The 20,195-nt window shown below is 36.8% G+C and overlaps 1 long non-coding RNA gene across 1 annotated transcript in view; it reads left to right on the top strand.

The window, feature by feature from the left end:
• Positions 1-14,494, top strand: part of LOC121830091 (uncharacterized) — an 81,236-nt gene extending 66,742 nt beyond the window's left edge. Inside the window, exons 4-5 of the long non-coding RNA XR_006073014.2 lie at positions 7,505-7,598; positions 8,326-14,494. This is a non-coding gene — a long non-coding RNA (uncharacterized LOC121830091). The remainder of the gene's footprint in view (positions 1-7,504; positions 7,599-8,325) is intronic.
• The last annotated feature ends 5,701 nt before the right edge of the window (positions 14,495-20,195 follow it).

Below are 20,195 nucleotides of genomic sequence, written 5' to 3'. Positions count from 1 at the left end.
GAAAGTATTTTATGCACAATTTTCAATTAATAAACATAATTTTTCTTGTCAGGAATAAATTATTTTGCTGTTTGACTTTTGTATGTGGTTTAAAAAGCAAATTTAAACACAGTTCCATTGTCTTTTTGGATATTGAAGTGCAAATGTGTGGATACAGCACCATTGCTTGTTATGAGCATCTACATTGGTACAAATGTAGCTAATTAATGAATACATCTCCGTACATATCATTTTGTCCTGTGGACTTTTCATGTAATTTTTAAATTACATCTCTCTGAATTTTTTTTTTTTGTTTGTTTTTTTGTTTTTTGAGACAGGGTTTCTCTGCGTAGCTTTGCGCCTTTCCTGGAGCTCACTTGGTAGCCCAGGCTGGCCTCGAACTCACAGAGATCCACCTGGCTCTGCCTCCCGAGTGCTGGGATTAAAGGCATGCGCCATCACCGCCCGGCCATCTCTCTGAATTTTTAAGGAAGGTATTTTCATTAACTGATGTGGTGATGCTAAACCACAGATGCATTGAACAGACCTATGGAATGCATTCATTCTGTCTAGTTGTCATTAAGTCTCTTTACTAGCATCCTTTGATACTATCCCCAACTTCAGATAACCAACATTCAGCTATCTACTTTTGTGAATTTGATGCTTTTTAGCTTCTACATACAAAGGTAAAATTTTAGCAATCACATAAATCTTTGTGAAGAAGGTGCCGTTACTCTATTTTTTTTTATTAATTAGTAAAAGAAAGTGAAAAATATGAGTATATAACACATCTTTTTAAATTTAACGTTTATAATTTAATTTACTAGTTCATCTTTGTGTACATGTGTGTCACAGGTATGTGAGATGTATGTACAAATGTGTGTGGAAGTACATGTGTGGAGGGGCATTGGAGACTGTCAGCTGTTGTCTATCCTGCTCTGCCTTATTCCATTGAGGCAGAGTCTCTGGCTGCACTTAGGGTTAGGCTGGCTGGCATCCAGCTAGCTCTCCTGTAGATAGGAGGATTCAGTCTCAAATTCCCTCAGTGCTGGGGTTACAGATGAGCACAAGACTATGCTTCAATTTTACATGGATGCTGAGATCCAGACTCCAGTCCTCTGTTTGCACAACCCTCTCTCTTAAATGCTTAGGTATCTCTCCAGACCTACAGAGATCAATTTGTATGACTTTTGATATAGTTAAAAGTCCTGAACACTTAATAAAGAAATCATGGAAAACTTTTGATGTTTTTGTCATCCAATAGCTTTTTTTATTTTTATTTTTATTTTATTTTTTTCCTATTTCATTTTTTTCTTTCAAATTTGTCTCATTTATTTTATTTTATTTTATTTTATTTTATTTTACAATACTATTCAGTTCTACATAATAGCCACAGGTTCCCTTGTTCTCTCCCTTCCTGCCCCCCTTCCCTACCCCCCAGCCCACACCCCATTCCCACCTCCTCCAGATCAAGGTCTCCCCAAGAACTGGGATCGACCTGATAGACTCAGTCCAGGCAGGTCCAGTCCCCTCCTCCCAGACTGAGCCAAGCGTCCCTGCATAAGTCCCAGGTTTCAAACAGCTAACTCATGCAATGAGCCCAGGACCTGGTACCACTGCCTAGATGCCTCCCAAACAGATCAAGCCAATCAACTGTCTCACCTATTCAGAGGGCCTGATCCAGTTGGGGGCCCCTCAGCCTTTGGTTCATAATTCATGTGTTTCCATTTGTTTGGTTATTTGTCCCTGTGCTTTATCCAACCTTGGTTTCAACAATTCTCTCTCATATAAACCCTCCTCTTTCTCACTAATTAGACTCCCAGCGCTCCACCCGGGGCCTAGCCGTGGATGTCTGCATCCAGATTCCTCAGTCCTTTGATGGGGTTTCTGGCCAAAGCGGGAGATCCTAGCTGGATCAAGAAAAGAGAGGGAGAACAAGGAATAGGAGACCATGGTAAATGAAGACCACATGAGAAAAGGAAGAAACAAAGAGCTAAAGAGGCCCACAGAAATCCACAAAGATACCCCCACAAAAGACTGCTGGCAATGGTTGAGAGACAGCCGGGACTGACCTACTCTGGTGATGGGATGGCCAAACACCCTATTTTTATTTTTCTTAAAGTGTTCTGTTTGTATGTATGTCTGCAGCAGAAGAGGGCACCAGATCTCATTATAGATGGTAATGAGCCACCATGTGGTTGGTGGGAATTGAACTTGGCACCTCTAGAAGAGCAGTCAGTGCTCTTAAACTCTGAGCAATCTCCCCAATAGCTTTTTATAAGAACAGAAAAAGTGTGATACCTCAGTAAAACCCCCCATTCTATCCCCTACAGACAAAGAGAAGCTTAAACCTGGATTTCTAAGTGTAGATAAGAACTAAGACCCCTTTTCCCCAGGTGGCTGTATCTGCTACAGGGACTTTGGAAAACACAGTCAGGATATTCAACCAAAAGACTAAAAAGGGAGGTGGGTTAAAATAAATTATATGGTCTGTGCCTTTAAGAACTAGCCTCACAAAGAAAGGGGAGCTCTCCTTCCAACCTCCCTGCTGTGAGTGAGAGATTTGGAAGAGCCTCCCTGGAGGCTTGTAAACTTAGAATACACCTTACTTTTGCATTCTGTACCTAAAGTCTCCAGTGGTGGTTTTGGGGATGTGATCTAGGCACAAGACCCTCACTCTATTGTCTTAAAAAGGGGGCCTTAGACAAAGATATCTCAATATAAATAGACCCAGGCCAGTTTCAAGTCTCCAGAAATGATGGCACCAGCCCCAGGAACAAAAGAACAGAGTCAGGATGTCTGATGGTAACCAATTAACCAAGAGATGCCCCTCTCCAGAGATAACATGATCAGACCCCGGAAAGGAATTGTAAAACTCCTGACAGGGCAAACAGATAAGCTAGAATAAGATAAAGTCCAGGCCCGGGAAAAACTGGACCAATCAAGGATGGACCCGTACTAACCCCCTCCCCTCTAAGAAATTTTATGGGTTTTGCCAATAAAAACTAACTTCCCCAAGAAAGAGTAACTCTTCCCTGCCTCACTTGAGATGGCTTGAGATGAGTTCCCTGTCATGACTTGTAACAGATAAACCTTGCTTTTGCATTCTGGTATGCTCGTCCTTGGTGGTCTCTCTGGGGGTTACTATCTGGGCACAACTAAAAGTTCAACCAAATTGTGTCAAACTGCACTCTTTTGATCACTTCAAGCAGAACCCCTGTGGTTGTGAAGAGGCTGTGATCATTGACAACCTAATATCCTCACATTATATTTTCATGATTCTTTTTTTTTTTTTTTTTTTTTTTTTTTTTTTTTTTGGTTTTTCGAGACAGGGTTTCTCTGTGTAGCTTTGCGCCTTTCCTGGAACTCACTTGGTAGCCCAGGCTGGCCTCGAACTCACAGAGATTCGCCTGCCTCTGCCTCCCGAGTGCTGGGATTAAAGGCGTGCGCCACCACCGCCCGGCTTATTTTCATGATTCTTATAACATGCCTAGGTTCTGATTGGACCCACAGCAGGGCAGATGACCCCTGTAGAGAATTTCAAAATTCCTATGACCCAGGTTATTCAGCGTAGCATTTTTTAATTACAGGGAAATAAAATGACCAGTTCCTTGAAACTTCTCACTTGTAAAAACAATCCTGTGTATGTTTGCATATAAATAATTAAAATAATTTTCAGGGGTTCTAGATTTGTTATAGGTCACGTGGTAGAATGTTTGCCTGGCACCCACAAGGCATGAGGTTCAATTCCCAAAATGGTATAAACGCATTGTGGTAGGATACACTATAATCACAAAACTAAGAAGGTAAAGGCAGGAAGACTAGGAATTCAAGGTCATCCTCAGCTACATAGTAAGTTTGAGGCCAGCTTGGAGTATATGAGACCCTGTCTTGATGACCCAAATAACAAATAACTAAATAAAATTATTGTTTCTAAATTATATTGTGAGAATCATGCAGACTTTTAAATTTTCTGATTTGATTCTGAAGTCTCCCGTCTACTCAAAGAGTTTTCTATTTTTTCCTTTATTGTTTCCTCAATATTTTTTTACATTTTTGGGTATCTGAATATCAGCTGTACCCATAGTCCTATTTTTATTTTAATTGGAATTATAATATCATTTTATGTTCTTGATTCTTACAGGCTGCAAGAATATATCATAGAGATTCAGCTGTGTATTAAAGCTGAACTTTGACCACCCAAGGGTCTGTCAAAAGGCAAAGCCATTAATTATAAATATTTGGTGTTACCCAGCCTTTAATATTCCAGCTGTCTTCTGCTATGAAATCCTTGCATGCCCAGACCAATTGGTAAACAGTTCAGCTCCCAGACCTGCTGAACTACCAAGTTACTAACTGCCTTGCTGAGTTTAGGAGACAAGCTGGCTGGAGACACCTAGCTTTGTTTCCTGTGCTAATGAAGCTCAGACCATCCCCTGGCCTTGAGGCGGCCTTGTGGTTCTCCAGAGCATTTTGACTGAGAACAAAAGAGGTTTTACATATCAAGGTGAAAGGTAAAACAACATTCCTGAGGAGGCAGGGAACCTACTGCTGAAGGAAAGGAAGGGCAGGCATTTTCTGCAGACAGTGACAGAACTGCGTGGTGAGAGAGAAGAGAAGACAACAGAGATTTCATAGAGGGTAAGCAGATCTCAGGTAGAGTTTTCTAAATGCCAGGAGTAGAGAGCAGCAGAAATGAAGAAAGAGGATACAGAGGATGAAGATGAGGTTGAAAGCATAGGAGTTTAGTCATTAACAGGACTATAAACAAGGGAACTGGACATAACTGTAGTTATGGAGACAGGATTTCATCCCAGAGGAATAAAGTAGATGGATATAGAGCTTGGTATGTCTAGAGTTGTTCCTGCCTTGAATGCCTGGTGGAGCTATAACCGAATAGATAGAATTTTTTCTTAGAGGAATAAAGTTAACAGACATAAGAACATAGTGTACGTAGATTTTTTTTCCCTCAGATATCCCATGCTAGACTTAGCTAGCCCCTGGACCCCTGGGTACTCCATACTTGATTAAATTTGTTGGAGTTTTAACAGTTTCAAGTGAAATTAAACTTGGTCTTTTTGAACCTTTTCACTGTATCATTATCTTATTTCCAAAATAAATCTTTTATAGTCTACTTATTATTTTAAATTTCATTAAATAACATTCTCATGCTTGTTTCATTCATATTTCAGTTATATTGTTGGCTCGTGGCTGGTCGCCGCCCGCGGCGGCCATGCAGGCGGTGGAGCGTGTTGATTAAATGAATCATAGCCATGGTTACCTTTTTAGAGCTTTATTGGGGAGGAGAGAAACAGAGAGACTGAGAGACACAAAAGGGGGGAGGGAGAGAGGGGAGCCGACAGGAGGAAGGAGCGAGAGGAGAGGAGACAGAGAGCCCACAGAGGGCTCACCCTCTTTTTACGCTGGGAAGCCGGCAAAGGCTGATAACGTAATTAAGGATCAAATCCTTACATATATCTGTTTTTCTTAAATTCTTGATTTCTTAGCTACAAACTTTTAAGATACTATTTTTACTTTATTTGTGGTTTTCTTTTTTCTTTTTCTTTGTTTTCATTTTTGAGACAGGTTTTCACTGTATAGCTCTGGCTATCCTGGAACTTGCAATGCAGACCAGGCAGGCCTTAAACTTACAGAAATCCACCTATCTCTGCCTGCTGAGTGCTGGCATTAATGGCATGCACCACCACTCCTGGCCTTCATAGATTAATATAAGCACATCATGTAAGTTTCCTTCTTTATCTTAATTTAGGTGAATTTTTTCAAAGTATTGATTCATTTAATTATAATTTGTTATTGTTTTTTGAGATAGGGTTTCTCTGTGTAACTTTTGGAACCTATCCTGGAACACTCTTTGTAGACCAGGCTGGCCTCAAACTCACTGAGATCCACCTGCCTCTGCCTCTGGAGTGCTGGAATTAAAGGCGTGTGCCACAACTGCCCAGATTAATTAGAATTTTTAATTACTTCTTTGGATGGTGGATAGGGAATTTGAAAGTGTTTATCATTAATTTTCAGTTTACTACATAGTTGCACAATGTTTATAAAGTATATTGAATATAAGACAGTTATTGAAATTTACTTTATTAAAGACAGAATTGATTTACTCAAATGTGTTACATTATGCATTTATGCTTAAGTCGGATAGAAGTATCTCAGACATAGACACACTCCTAATGTGTATTGGATAAGGCATGGTAACTGTTTCCTTAAAGTCTTCCATACATTACAACTTCATAATCTACAAACATATCTTATATAACAATTTGGTTAATTTGTCATACTTTTATATTTTATTGAGATGCCTATTTTTTATTTTGGTATGTCATTTAATATTGATTTGACTTATTATTAGACCCTAATTTCTAGATACACAACAGTAATATTTTCATGCTCTGTTGACTTGTGCTTTTTGTACCGTGTAATGTACTTTTTGGATTGCTATATATGTAATACTATGAACCTCAATTTGATCCTTCTGTCCTTCATATTATTCATTTATATCATTCTCCAAATTTTATATATATATATATATACATATATATGTGTATATATATATATATATATATATAGAGAGAGAGAGAGAGAGAGAGACAGAAACAGAGACAGAGAAAGAGAAAGAGACAGAGAGAGAGACAAGGCTTTATTTCCTGGAAAGCAAAGTCATTCCTAGAATAACAATTTATTTAAGAACATGTAATGCTCTACTACTGGCTAGCTGGCATTGATGGACCAGGAGTCAATTAGTGACCTAATAGGAAAAGTGATGAGAAGAGATGTCATAAGTAGACAAAGCTGTTTTCCAAGTCACAATAAGATGTTTGACTTCTCAGTTCTTTTTCCCTGAGACAAAAACTTAGTAGGTCTACCCCAGCAAATGGAAAACTGCTGATTGGATCTTTCAATATTCTTGTTGTTGTGCTCTTGGCAGGAGCCAATAAACTGTCTTTGAATTAACCTATTCACCAAAACAGTCAAACCAACTAATCTAGAGGGAGGAATTGGAGTTTTTTCATGCCCCAAATATAAGAGCCTGGACTCTCCAGGAAGGAAAATATACTCTGGTTTTCAGATCACATCCTGTTGGAGTTCTCTTTCTTCGTTTGTAACAAACCTTAGCTGTATGGTGTAACAGAATCTCCTCTGCTTTTGAATTCTTCAATGTTGGAGAAATGAACTGAATCCAACACTTGTCCAGTGACAGTAGTAGAAGAACCATTTTTTTTTTAAAAATATGTGTATCCATGTGACAGCTATTTGAATAATTTACAGTGAGTATTCTCTAGTAATCACCAATACAAGATACAGAATCATTCATACTCAGGCCTTCTTCATCCATCCACCCATTCATTCATCAATTTACCTATCTACCCATCCATCCTACCACCCACCCACCCACCCACCCACCCACCCACCTATCCACTTACTCACCCATCCACTCACCTACCCATCCACTCATCCACCCTTCTACCCACATCCTCAGACTGCTATGAATTATGTTTTACAGGAGTTTCCATTAAGGGCTTGGTGAACCAGCTATACATTCAACCTTGTGGATATACTTCTATAGCTACTTGAACCACAGGATTCCAGAGCCGACAGTAAGTGAAATCACTGCATGCACCTTACTATCCTTCTTATGAAATACATCTGCTTCACTACTGTTTCTCAAGGCCACATCCAATTGCAGGTATGAAGCAGCTGCTTCCTGGTTTTGACTTGCATTAACACAGTGCAGCTATAAATACACAAAACTGTTTTATCTTTTAGTTCATTCTTCCTAGCTAAAACCTCCAATACAGCCATGAGTGGAAGCTAATGGAAAGTTACTATGTGCATAATTTGAATATACTCTAATTTTGACATTTGTATGGCTACATAAATATCAAAGGGGGCTTGTCTGAGAAGAAAATGGATATCCTGCAATAAAACAACTGTTCATCATTAATATTTTAACATGCACATTTAATATATTTAAATTAAATTAACATATTAACTGCCTAGATATTACTTTTCTAAATTAAATTTTTGTAAGTGCCATGCATATGTGTATATATGAAATTGTCAGAGAATATTTAAAATATTTGAAAAAATAATATGGTTTTCTCATTCTAAATTCTATTTCCCTTTCTTCTGGCTCCCATTGTTGCTCTTGAATAGTTTGTTGTCATTTGCTTTTCTCTCCATTTAATGAAGGGTCTTTGTCTCTCTGGAACTATGTATCTCAGACCTTCATAGTCACTGACCATGACTTAGTGTTTTAATAACTAACTGTGAGTTTGTTTTTCCTTCATTCTGCTTCTTCTTCTTTTTTTTTTTTTTTTTTAGACTTTCAGGATCTAAGAAATGGTGACCACCAAAAGCCTTATTGTGATCCTAAAACAGAACACTGGCACCTGGGTGATTCAAAAGGGAAGATTTATTGCTCACAGTGTGAGATTCTGGACAGACCACTAAGAACCCACATATAATGAGAGCATTCTTACTATATCTGATGCCAGAAGACTAAATGGGAAGAAAATTCATGGAGGATCAAGAGCGAGGGAAACTGACTTTTTAAAAAAAAATAACTCAACAGCTCCCACAACAAAAATTAGGATTATAGAAGCCTTTGTTCTCAAGGTTAATCACCTCTCCAATCTGCCTCATTTTAACAATCCTTCATTGGTGATTAATATCTAACACCTGCTTGCCAAGGGCATGTTCTGCTGTGGATATCTGTATGCTATGAATGTGTTGCTCTGATTGGTTAATAAATAAAGTGCTGATTGGCCAGTAGCTAGGCAGGAAGTATAGGTGGGACAAAGAAGAGAATTCTGAGAAGTGGGAGGCAGAGTCAGGAGACACCGCAAGCCACTGCTGCCATGAGAAGTAAGATGTAAAGTACCAGTAAGGCACAAGCCATATGGCAATTTATAGATTAATAGAAATGGGTTAATTTAAGATATAAGATATAAGAACTAGATAAAAAGAAGCTTGCCACAGCCGTACACTTAAAAAGTAATATAAGTCTCTTTGCATTTACTTGGGTCTTAGTGGCTGCAAGCCCCGGCGGGACCGGAAAAATCTCTAGCTACAATGTTCATTGTGGTAGCTTTCACTAATCTACCCTACTCATTCATGGACATTTATTTACAGAATTCCTCATAGAGACTTTGAGTTTTTTGTTTTTTGTTTTTTGTTTTTTGTTTTTCACCTATCAATGTCTCCCACAATCTCCTTTTTGGGTTTTCTACATCATTGTGCCATTTCTTTGTGAGTTAACACTATCATTTTGAAAAATTTGTGCTTGTATGTAGTCTTTGCAACGTTCCCATTTAGCTCAATTTTAGGGACACTTCCTTCTTAAAACAGACTAGTGGTTTTCGTTTTACTTTTCCTTATATATTTAGGCAGAGAAACATAATTAATTTGCATTGTTTTAAAGTGAATTTGTGTTTGCATTAGTAACAGTTTGATAATGTTGAATTAGTTATCTAACTAATTGTTCCAGCTAACTCAACTAATACATTTTTTTCCCAAATGCATTTGTAATTTTATTTGTGAGTTCATCATTTTTACAATGATAACAAAGATGATACTTTTAATGTTTTTCTTTAATTTCTGTTTAAAAAGTTAATTACCAAATACACCCTCATCTTCTATTCTCTCCTTTTCACTTCCTCCCCCATACCCTACCTCATCATTCCCTTCCAAATCTGCATTCTCTTTATTTTATTTTTTAAATCCCACTGAGTCTGCTTAGTGCTGCCAGTGTGTACATGGGTGTCAAACTCTCTGCTGGTGCACACCCTTTCCTCCTAAGGCTGAGGGATCAAGTTGGATCACTGAAGTTGTTTTATTAGTTGTTCTTTCTTGAGGATTTGTCCTTCATGGTTTTAGGTTTTGCACAGTTTTACAAGCTTAGTTCCTCTTCAATTAAATTCCTTACTACAGTACTATAAATACAGGCTTCAATTTTTCCTAAGTTGTTCTTTATAACCTTAACATCCATGAAGGCAGCCTTGGGATATTCTCTTATAACCTGCTTTTCTGTGGTGAAACTACTGGTTTTTATACTTATCCTCAAGTATTAACTCACTTTCAGATTAGCAATGTGTTTTATAATCTACAGTCCATTGAGCTACAATGTACAGACCCCAAATATTTACATGAAACAACTTCAGTACTTCAGTACTGTGATTCTGAGTGGTATCTCAAAACTTTATTACTTAATACCATTTATACACTCCATTATCTTCTTTGACCACTTGCACTGGCTGGTGTGTGTATGTGTGTGTGTGTGTGTGTGTGTGTGTGTGTGTGTGTGTGTATTTGACACAGCTAGAGTCATTAGACAGGAAGGAGCCTCAGTTGAGGAAATTTTTCCATAAGATCCAACTGTAAGGCATTTTCTTAATTAGTGATCAATGTGGAAGGGCCCTGCCCATTGCAGGTGGTGCCATCCCTGGGCTGGTGGTCCTGGGTTCTATAGGAAAACAGACTGAGCAAACCAGAGGAAGCATGCAGCACACTTCTATATCCTCTGCATCAGCTCCTACTTCCAGGATCCTGCCCTCTCAGAGTTCCTGTCCTCACTTCCTTCAATGATGAACAGCAATGTAGAAGTTTAAGCCTAATACATCCTTTCCTGCCCAATTTGCCCTTTAGTCATGGTATTTCATTACAGCAATAAAAACCCTAAGACACCACCACTAATCTTTTCAGACCCATGTATCTAAATACATATCAAATCATTTTACCCAGAAGTTTCTGTTTTATATAGAAATGCTTTTCACATCAGCTATCATAAGAATAAAGAACTGTAATACTCTGGAATGCCTGATTTTAATGATATTTCTAATCTCTGTGGTTTATGATACTTTCATTTCTTAGCAACTAGTCATTAATATATAATTAATTGCTTATGGTATAAAATAAATTCTTTCTAGTCCTTATAAATAGCAAAACAAAGACTAATTCCTTACTGTCAATCTAAATTATTAATGTGTGGATTCATTCACTATAAATGTTTGCTGCCCTCAACTTCACCCATTCTTACCATAACCACAATTATGAGCTTTTGTTACTCTGGAAGGATGCTTTACAATGTTGGCTCCATTAGACAAACTGTATCTCAAATGGAGCAATAAAACTTTAATTTGATATCCTAACTATAAATATGAAATTTATTTGAATGAGCTCATTAAATATAGTTAGTAGCTAATGTTCTTAATTTTGATAATGTATAAACTCAATTATTTTCTTAAAAAAGCAGGCTATAATATATGTAATTTCAAATGATATTGTTTACTTTATGGAAAATAATGGCTTAAGGTGCCAACTTATGTATTTATAAAATCTTTTACAAATTTATTTATTTTTATCATTTCATATATGAGTATAATGCATTTTGAATACACCTAGCCCTTTCAATACCCTCAGACCCTCCTATGTCTCATATCCTCAACATTCCTTTCCCGACTTACGACTTTTTTTTATAATTAAATATATACACACATGTATGTATATACTTACACATATATTTACATATATACACACATATAAATGTATATACACATATACACACAACCTACTGTGTCTATTTAGTGATACCTGTATGCACATGAGTGTAGAGCTGAGCTGTGAGGTACTGGAAACCCCCAAGAGGCTCCTGCCCAAAGAAAACCAACTTTTCTGCTCTCAGCTGAGTCCCACTGCCTATAGCTCCACAACTGGAGTGGTACCTGATGAGCCACTTCCCCATCTGGTCAGGAATGTTGTTTTGTGTGATCTTTTACAGGTAGATATAGCTGTTGAGAGTCCAGTAGTACAGTATCCCCATAATGTCCAGAAGACACAATCTCACAGCAGTCTTCCTGCTCCTGAGCTTCTTATATTTCCCCCAAAATCATGTTTTGTTTTCTACCTCTGTCCCCGACTTATACCCATAAAAGTATTGCAGATTATTTAAACTAATTTTTACCTACTCCATTGAAACTACAATTATTTATTTATGCTAATATAAAATAAAGGAATCAATTTCCTTTATACCCACATTTCAGTAATATCTTATAATTCACAAAATATTTCCATGTCTCTCATTTAACTTTGGAGGTAGAATGTTAGAAATATCTACATTTTGTAGATGGAGAAATGATACTCGAAAAGAGGAAATGGTTTACTTTAGAAAATATACAGACTCATGAAGTTCCAAAGACTACTGGAGACATGTCTACGCAGAAGACTTGTTGACCTTCTCTATAAGATACATAAGAGAAATAAGACCTAAGTAAGGAGATGAGAGTTCTTTGGCATGCTGTATGATCATGCATAATAGCTCTAGACATTTGGATCTTTACTTTCACCATCTGAAAATTAAAAATAATGTGTCCTTTTAAAATGATTGTCAAGGAGATTAGATAAAATAGTATGTATGACACAATGAGGAGTAAACATTGAATTAATGTTATTCCTTCATTTCTCAGGAGTCATAGTCTTGAGTACTCCAGGGACCTGCAATTTGTAGAATTCCACATTTTACCTTTCAATTAAGTGATTCATTATACTTTTGCCACCTTCTACTTTTTCTATCTGCAAAACTGTGCGAGTCATCACCTTCAAAGTGAAGAACTACAAAGTTTGGGCTTTGGTGTTGAAAAGAAGCTACATTCAGGTATTCATAGCTGAGCTTGATTTATTTGTTTTTATTTCCATTTCCTTACTTCTCTGAGACCAAATAATTATGAAGTGTGTTTCTAAAGTTATAATTATGTATTACCATTCATTTGAAATGGGCTATTTTATAATTACTGAAGCATTTGAACCTATAAAATATTCAGGTTCCTCATGAAATTATAAGAGAAAATGCCCTTTAGATGATTCCCCCTGAGAGCTAGCGTGAGAGCTTCCTAGAGGAGTTGCCCCTCTGCTCTGATCACAAGTATCTGCTGAAATCCCTCTGCTCTGAGAGACGAGTGTATCTGACAGTCTAATTGGAGAGATCATGATAATAAACGATCCCTATACCTTCATTAGTTTCTTCCTGCTCTCGTAATTTTGGTGTTTGGTTATTTTTTGCCTTTGTGCTCAAACACTGATTGAATATTCAAACCAGAGACAGGCTGAAGAGTTGGACAGTCTTCCAAATAATTTATTTTCTGTTTTTTTTTTTCACTTCTGTAAGCTGAATTTAGCTCATGTGGTATTAAAAAAAGAGCCCTCTCTTGTCTTTCTAAGATACAATTTCTGATCTTTGTCTTGAATCATCAATAGTTTCCCACAGCCTGTATTTATAACTGTATGCACATTGCTGCACTGGCCTGGTGAAGAAATGCATCCAATCTTTTATTTAATGCTTGTTATGTTTCCTTTACTGGATAAACACAAATTACAGAAATCAAGAAGATATTGTTTTCTGCTTGAAATGTTAATGCCTATTGAATTCTGTCTTTGTTTTGTCATGTTTTGATGCCTTAAGTGTTTGGCATAAGTATATATTCAGACACACTTGTGACTTTAATGGTAAAAATGAGCCATGTACCATGTCAACATTTCTGTTAGCCAGGGTATTTACAACATAAGGACATGATTTGCAAAATGATGGCATGAACTGTATTTTTGGCAAGGTTATCTTCCCATGAGTCCTTCATGCTTTTACAATTGCATTAATCTTAGAGGGTCAGAAAGTTGCAAAAAGATAAAAGTAATTCAGGTTTTTGATAAAAAGAAAGAGGTTAACATACTTAAAAAAGAGACACAGGAACAGTTTAGTCCTGTGACCTCACACAGGAAATGATCAGCTGGATGCTGAAATCTGCAGCTGACTAAAGTAATGGAAAACTGGTATGTCATAGAGATTAAACATCTTAACACTGATTGTTTCTAACATAACGGGGACAAACACTCTCCTAACACCGGTGTTCCATCATTCTTCTAAATTAACAAAAACATACCAAGATGCCAATATCTTTATAAGATGATAAAAATAGTGCTGGAAAGTAAAATTCGCAAAAGTCTTCATTTGACATTTGGCAGAGGTCCTTCATGGAACACAGTCCCAAGTCTCTGAAGAACTGCAGTCATACTTATTCCTTATTGGCTTAAAGTCCAAATCAAGCTTACTTTTAAAGCCTAAGTTGCAGAAAGAAATTCCAAAGTTTATTTCTTAGGTATATAGTTTGGGAATATATATCTTCCTCATTAGGTATTTCTGTTTTAAAAGCTCACATTTGTGGATTGTGTTACCTTGGAGTTGTAGGTGACTTGTGTTTAAATTTGGTTTCTGCAATACAGGTTGCAGAACAGATAGCATCTAGGACATGATGCTGGCAGAGGACAAAATGTAGGAGTTTAAGCCAGTGGCATTTAAAATATTTCCCTTCACCCAGGGTGGCCCACACCTTTAATCCCAGAACTCAGGAGGCAGAGGTAGGCAGAGCTCTGTGAGTTCAAGGCCAACCTGATATACAGAGTGAATCACAGGACAGCAAGGGCTAGACAGAGAAACCCTGTTTTGAAAAAACAAAAACAAAAAACAAAACAAAAACAAATGAAATAAAGTATTTTCCTTCATGAGATCATGCTAAAACCATGTTGGCCTATATCTATTGAAACAAAAATTATTTGATTATGGCCAAAGACAGCAAAAAGCAGTCTTCCGATCTTTTCCCTGAAATTCTATCTCTTCCTTTTCCTAAATTAACCATCTTATTAGTCACATCTTTGATCATCTTTAGCTGTGTGCATTCTTCTCCCAGTGTGACTGATTATTCAACAACCAGGCATTTCTGGAGGCTGTGTCTTTAATCCATGTCTTTTTCTCTATTAACTCTCTGTTTAATTGCCACACTCAAGTTCTACCTTCAGCATCACTTACAATATGAATAATTCCCTTTCCTTCATAAGTGGATTCTTCTTTAAGTTATACTGAAATTATTTTTTAAATTCAGTAAACAAAGATGATGATGTGCTGTGAGAAATGGTTTTCTGATGTGCATTTTGTTGTTTTCTTGATTTTGTGGACAGTCTTTAAGTCAAATCACAAATATGTCTACCTCTTCTCTAATGTGGACTCTGCCACATGATGCAGCCATGCATGGAATGTGACAATTCTCCCCTCCTGTCTTGAGCTTTTTCAGATGGTGCCTGCTCTCTGAAACAGCCCTTTTCCTTTTTGTTATGGTTATGGTTTCCTCTTACTAGGGGCTGATACAATACTATATCTAGGGATGTTTTCAATGCTGTTCTTCTTTGGTAACAGACTGTTTTCTCAGTAGTCTTTGTGTTTTTTTAGAAACAGACATAATCTGATTTTAGAATAAAACAGCATCATAAGTGCTTGTCAATGTAGGACACCTCCTGACACAGTTACTCCTAGAAGGATACTTCTATGTTTTGCTCTCAGACATTGTCTGTATATGGTCACCACACATATTGTTTGACTATTGTTTGTATTAGTCATTAGTCATTATAAGCTGGACTCATTCATTGTTTGAGATGGGTAGTTCTTCAACAAAGAATTAAACTTCAATTTAGCTAAGCTCGACCTGCTGTCACACCTGGAAAATAATTGGTACACTATCAAACTTTCAGCTCAATTTGCATAAATCAGAGCCTAAATAAAATATTCCTTTATATCGTTACTATTGAGATACATCTGTCAATGATAATGAGGAAGTTTAATTAACCAGTGTTTATATGTCATAACTTAGCCTGTTAATTATGTTTAAACATGTGACCATTCTCCCTAAAGTGCAAAGTTAGAAAAATTAAATATGATATCTCTAAAAATGATAAGTTAAAACTATTAAACATCAATTAATCTCATAATTATTAACTTTTTAATGACCAATTTTAAAATCATTTGCTGCAAGAATGTTATAGGATCTAATTTCTGTATGTTAATTCAATTCATATTGTTTGATAGGGAACACCAGCTGCCATGCTTTCTGTGTGTTCTTGCCTGCCCTCACTGATAAAGCAGACAGCATTGGCTATTTGTCTGCTGAGGATGGGCAGTGTCTGTTCATGTAGATGCTTGAGAGGGTGGTCATGGAATTCTCCTTCCCCAAGGAAAGGTGCTGGCTTGACACAGATGTTTTAAACCCTTGACAACAATTTCTTGGCTATGATACCCACTATACTAGTCTCCATCAGGGTCCATCTGGTCTTCCTGTGACTTTGACCAGGACACACATGACTTAATGCTCAGAAGTTCTGTTGTTGGCTGTATGTGAGTAATGAGTGTTTCCCTGGATCTCTGGAGGTTGAGTCCCATTGCTCTGTAGATGCTTTCCTGAGTACTAACTTCAGCATCATGTTCATGCTTTCTGTCTTCTCAGGTGGTAGTTTTTCCTGGCATTTCTTTCTAATCAATTGTTTTCCATATTCAAAGACAACTATTATCTCAATGTTTAAGATTTCTTTTATACTTGAACAAATGAAAAGATAAAAACATACAGAATAGAATGCAATTCAAAGATTTTGGCCATAGCTAAATATTCATAATCTTTTAAAATCAGGTTTTTAACATTGTTAAATTTAACATTTTAACTCTTGTATTAGCCGGAGTTTCCTAGCATAGCAAAGCTTATAGAATGACTGACTATATACACATATATTCTAATTCTCTCTACATATATTCTGATAAATGCCCTAAATATTCTAATAAATAATAAATAAATAAATATGTATATATAAATATTATATATAGGGGATTTATTAAAATATACAGGCTGTCATCCAACTAATCCAAAAATGACTGGCTATGAATGGAAAGTCCAAGAATCCAGAAGTTCCTTGGTCTATGAAGTTCGATGTCTCAGCTGATCTTCAGTAGATGCTAGAATCCCAAAGAAGTGGGCTCTAATGCTAGTGAATGAAAGGACAACATGAAAGCAAGCAGGCAAAGAGCTTCCTTCTCTTCCATGTCCTTTTACAGGCTTCCAGTAGAGAGTGTGGCCCAGATTAAAGCTGTGCCTTCTTGCCTCAAGATGCTGATCAAAGGTGTATGTCTTCCTACCTCAAATGTCCCCACTATTTCTGGATTGTAGTTCATTCCAGATATAGTCATGTTGGCAGCCAAGAATAGCCATCACAGACTGATGTGTCCACAGTGTCTTAGTTTTTTGCAGGATTTGATTCTTCATAAATTGAATTTGTACTTCATTATTTTCTTTGAATTTTCATTCAATGAAATTGCTCTATTTTTAGACATATGTGAGCAGACATAAATCTCTTTATAATTTACCAATTCTTGCTGTTTAGATTAAACAAGTAAAGCTTTGCTAGCATGCTATTATTAATTTAAATACTCTTGTTATTTATAGTAAAATGTTATATGGGCACAGTGGTGAAGCTTGTAGTTCTAGCAACATGGGAAATTGAGACATGGGAATTATGACTTTAAGGCTATTCTGGGGACCACAGAGAACAAAGTGAGAACTTGTGACAAGGAAAAAAAGCATAAAAAGTTTTTTGAGGTCTTTCTATTGAATTCCATTTTAGTCCACTAAAATACTAAACCAATTAGAGGCATATGAGCTCCAAGATACAGCTGTGATTTGAATACATGTAGGAACTCCCCACACATATAAGTTTTTGTAATTTATTATATTTATTGCATGAATTCTTTTCTGAATCTTAATTGCTCCTTTAAGCCAAATATAATAAGAAATTATTTTGGACACTTAAATTTGAGTAATTAAGCTGTTTAGCAGATTGGAGTTACAAACAAAATAGTTTTTACCTATGTATCATGCTCTGCTGGCATCGTTAGCTTGTTTCATCTCCATCATAAATAACCCAGACTGTGGAGCTGGAATCTTGTGTTTGTGAAGGAACTGGTCCAAGTAGCTAACTAGATTTTACAATGGTTCATTTTAAATCACTGCCATACTCATATCACTTGCACTCTCTAGTATCTACAGAGTGTGCCCGAGGCAAATAGAATTTGATGAAATAAGCAACCCCTAGGGCATTAGTTAGATAGACCTCTGGGTGTCTGAATGATGGTGTTTCCTAAGATGAGAAAGATGACACACTCTGAATGTTGGCATACCAGCTCATGAGATGGGACCTCAGACAGGAAAAAAATGGGGTAAAGTAGAAAGAAGTAGCCTTGCATTCTTCATTCTCTGTTTCCTCCAGAGTACCGCAGACTAGTTTTCCCCACTCTTGCCTCCACTGCCATGATGGATTGAATTCTTCTGAACTGTGTGACAAAAATAAATAAATAAGTAAAAAATCCATACTCCCTAAGTTATTTTATTCACAGCAACAATAAAAGTATCCAAAAGAAGTAATCATGCAAACATCTTGGAAATTGTTGCCTGGAACAAAAATCTAAGAGACAATAGAAAAAAATTTTGATTCCTTAGGATGATATCTTATGCAGTTATATGCTTTACAGAGATTTGAATTATCCTTTTTTTTTTTTTCCACCTACACCAGTGTCTTGTGTGGCTTCTCTGCTTTCCACATGGAGAAGAAGTACTATCAGTACATTACTTTCAAGATTAGCTAGGTAACAAGATTTATGTATAAAAAATGAATTCATAGTATTAGAGAAATTTACAAGAGATGATTTAATGAAAAAAATATTACTTATCTTAAAAAGAAACGTGTTGGTAAAGTACTTAAATCGTGTAATTTATAATACTTTGACAATATTACAGTATGATGAATGAAGAAAACTTAATAATCTTTTTGCTATTTAGAGGCTTTCTAATTAGATAAAACAAGCAATTAAATTCACTTATAAGGGCATCCTTGTGAAGCTAGATAAGCTATTTTATTTCTGTTGGTCTCAAATGCACCATCCAAATTTAATTTTGTCAATTTTACTTTCCAATTAAGTTCAGAAATGCTAAGAATGGTTTGCCACAATTAAATGTCATTTAGGCTCCTTTTTTTTTTTTTCACTCAGCATTGAATTATTGCAGTGACCTACCACTTAGGCTGTCCCACACTTAAGGACCTGAATGTGTAAAAGTCAGTTAACATACAGCCTATTCTGACAAGTATTCAGCGTAGGAGAAAAAGTCAATTAACTTGCTTTAATTGCACATTTGCTTTGTTATAAAATTTCATGTTTTGTGCCCCTGTCAATTGTTTGACTATATTAAAAGCAGGAGTTAGGGGCTCAGGTTTAGATTTGGTTTTGTGACTGCATTTTGAAAGAGTGTTTATGTATCATGAGAGGAAGAAAAAGTGTGCACAGACATAGCAAAAACACAGTCCCACCTACAGCACCATAAAGACCATAATCTTGTAGAGCAATTGACTCCCAATGTTAGACTACAATATTTTGATGCTGATGAACTTTTGTTATTTCCTGAAATTGTCTAAGACCTAGTTTTGTGATCTTCTTTACATATTTACAGACTAGTCTGAAAAAAATGCAGCTCTTAAAGGCACTCATATTTTGTTGGATTGCCTGGAGGAATGCCCTCCTTCTCCTCCTCCCTCTTTTCTTCCTAGTCCTCCTTTTCTTTCTTTTCTTTTCCCTTCCCTTCTCTTCTCTTTTCTTTTTTTCTTTTCTTTTCTCTCCCTCTCTCTCTTTTCCCTCCCCCTCTTACTACCCTTTCCCTGTATAGCCCAGGCTAGCCTCACATTATGAGCAATCATCCTGCCTTGCTTTCTCAGGTCACTATATCTGGCTAGTTCTGTAATTCTAAGATTTATTTATTATAATGCATGTATGTGTATGCTTGCATGAGTTCTAATTGTGTGTGTGTGTGTGTGTGTGTGTGTGTGTGTGTGTGTGTGTTTGTGCGTGCACCACATGTGCATAAGTACCTTTGGAGGCCAGGAGGAGGGATCATAGTCCCTGGAAGTGGAGTCATGGGTAGTAATGAGTTACCATGTGGTGTTGGGAGGCAGACTCATGATTCCTGCAAGAGCAGTAAGTGCTTTTAATCACTGAGCCATCTCTTCAGCCCATTCTACAAATATTTTAAAGTTTTGCCTTTGACAGCACTGAAAAGCTAAGTACACAGTGGACTAGATTCTTCATCAATGGTTTTCTTTTATGTTACCTAATCTAGAGTTATTAAGATTTTTGCATATCCTGTGTAGAAGGGCAAATGGGGCTAGGCAATGGAAAAGAAAAATTACCAGGCATGCAGAGAGAAAAAAGAATACTTTTGTGATTGCACTATTGCAGTCCAGAGGGGTCAGTGCTATTTATAAAAGATACTTAGTTTTAGCTCAGTGCA

The sequence above is a fragment of the Peromyscus maniculatus genome, chromosome 6, assembly GCF_049852395.1.
Source record: "Peromyscus maniculatus bairdii isolate BWxNUB_F1_BW_parent chromosome 6, HU_Pman_BW_mat_3.1, whole genome shotgun sequence".
NCBI classification, from domain to species: Eukaryota; Metazoa; Chordata; class Mammalia; order Rodentia; family Cricetidae; genus Peromyscus; species Peromyscus maniculatus.
Note: the sequence above shows the minus strand (reverse complement) of the source record. Positions and strands in the feature narration are given on the sequence as shown.